Genomic DNA, 2,744 nt, shown 5'->3' with positions numbered 1-2,744 from the left:
TTGAAAGAGGTCATATTTGTTTCTCCATAATTTAATACGTATTATTATAGGTTAAATGAGTCAATTTATAAACTGATTAGCTGATTTGTTTTCGTTTTTGTTTGGGGTAAGTTTGTTGGCCCTTTTTGTGTGTCTGTTTTCCTCTTCAAGAGATTTATGTCACCTAAATTTAAAGACAATCTTAATAAAGTATGGTTGTTCTTTCTAATTCAAACTGGCTGAAATTTGTGCCTTATATGTTTGAGTTTGAAGATACAATCAACAATGTGTTTAATATTTCAGTGGGCAATAAGAACAGCAATAACAAAATTAACCCAAAAAATTGATTCATTGAAAGGGAAGAAAGAGGGTCTAGTTATGGGTTGGTCGCGGTTGCTCAAGGATTTAGAAATGGTTATAGCATAATTGTATTTAATATTTTATTTTCTATTGTATTGTAATTTTGTTGCAGTATTGTGTGTGTTTGTGTGTGTGCCTGAGGTTAAATTTTGGAAATTTTCTTGGATAGCCAGGTGGGTACTTATTCAACTAAAATGCTTTACTCTTCTTCCTGTTTCTGTTCGACACTTCACTAGTGACAAATTACTGCATCTCTTCGACTGTCCTCACTATCTTATCTGCATTGATAATGAAAGTTGAAAACTCCTTCAACAAGGAGGAATGACAGAGAAGATTTTAAGCTTCCTCCCACTTGAAAAGCACTTAACTTATAACTGTAATTTGTATACAATTGCCTTCAAGATAATCTCATTCTTACACTCAACATCACTTCAGTTTTACAACAATCACACCCATGACATTATGTGCTATATGTGGCAACACTTCAACTAAACCGACATGATAATGATAATGAGAGATGATGATGACACGCAAAACAGGAAGAATATTTCCATGTTCTCAGAAACTTATACGAATTAACTAGCCTTATAGAGTCTAATCTGATCGATCAATACCAAATGAAAGCAAATACACTGGAGCACGGTTTCCTCTAACTCCTCCTCCTCCTCGGGACATGCAAAAAAGTTTGAGAAAGCTGTGGTTCGAAGAAACTGCACAGATAATAATAATGGAAATTTTTTTGGGGGCATTCGATCCTACCTGCTGGTTTCAAGCTGCTAAGCAATATTGAGACCTAGATGCACTACAGACAATCAGGAAAGTACCATTTTTCCTTTTTTTTTTTTTGGGGGGGGGGGGGGGGGGGGGGGGTTTGCACATCGTCCAAGTCATTCAGTGAATATGAAGAGGAAGTGTGCAGCATATATATCTATAGTTTATTACATATGACAATTAAACTACTGGACAGCTACCACTACCACAATACCAATCATTTTTATTATTATTTTCTACTGTTACTACTGCTGCTAGAGGGTTGGTGCTTGGAAGATCTCTCAGGAACCTTCCTTTTCGGTTTCCCTATATAGTATATTTGATCCAATCCCTTTTTCTTTTGGTTTCAGATCTGCAACTTTTCCACTATCACCTTCCTTTTTACTGGCGCTGAAATTACTTATATAGGTGGCGCATGTGCCATAAACCCCGTTAAAAAAAAAAAAAAATAACTGTGTTATTATTATTATTTCTGCTACTACATAACAACTACCACGACTATTTTTATGATTGGTTGGCTAATTAACAAATGTGCTGGGCAGGAGGTCACGCTGTGTCTTCTATCCCCTTATATCTGTTTTCCGAGTTGCTTTGTCTTGGAATGGGATTACTTAGTTTAATTCCAGCCCTGGCTGGAGTCCTTGACTGGGAGGGAAGCAGTCAAATGTATAGTTATAGTTTTGGGAGATGGTATTATTTCCTTGTAATTGTAAGACATCTCTCTGTTATGTGTTGTTATTTATGTATTCTGTAAACATCTGAGTGTGTTCCTCTTAGTGGAATCCATTGCTGGTGTCTGGATGAGACTTTAATGTGATCTCAAACTAAGTACATTAATGGTATGCTCTTGGAATCCACATCTGTTCCCTATTAGAACCACTTCCCCTTTGTCTTAATTTTCCATGGGTGCTTGGATTGTAAATATAGAATATTTTGACTATTCCATTGTCTTTTTTTTTTACTGGCGCTGATATGACCTAAATGTGTCGCAAGCGCTGTAAAACCCTTAAAAATAAACATCTTCTATCTTGCATAGTATTCACTCAACTCTAGATGAGATGTTTTATTTACTGTATTAACATTTAGTTATATTATTATTTTTCTCCTTTAAATCAGGAACTTATGCCGATTTCCTATATAAGCAACTGTTTGTTACTCCATGAAAGAACACTGGTCTGTTGCATGGGTACTTCCTACTGCGACTGTGCAGTTTGTATGTGGTCTTGTGGTATGACACTTGCCTTCGAATTGGAAGGTCTTGGGTTCGAGTCCCACTCTGAGCGGTGCATAGAAACCTTAGAAAAACTCAATATTCTACCATCCTCCTCAGGTGTAAAATGTGTACCTGTTCCTCAACAGCATTGTCTCTGTCCAAAAAAAAAAAATGTATTATTACCAAACTGGCGTAATGTCTCATCCTATATTTTAAGTGTTGCTGTTGGCTGGCAACCCCTTGTAAAGCACTTTGAGCATGTTTCATGTATATTGCGCAATATAAATGCTCAATTTATTCATTAATTTTTTTTTACAAGGACTATCAAAGTGCAGTTCGCTTATCAGAAATCCTCCATCGGTCCTGGAAAAAAAAAAGATTGACAAGGTTCCGTGTTTATCTGAAGTGAAAGTTTATAAAA

Source organism: Berghia stephanieae, chromosome 9 (genome assembly GCF_034508935.2).
Source record: "Berghia stephanieae isolate SIO BIC M18660-M18661 chromosome 9, UCSD_Bste_1.3, whole genome shotgun sequence".
In the NCBI taxonomy this organism is placed as follows: Eukaryota; Metazoa; Mollusca; class Gastropoda; order Nudibranchia; family Aeolidiidae; genus Berghia; species Berghia stephanieae.
Note: the sequence above shows the minus strand (reverse complement) of the source record.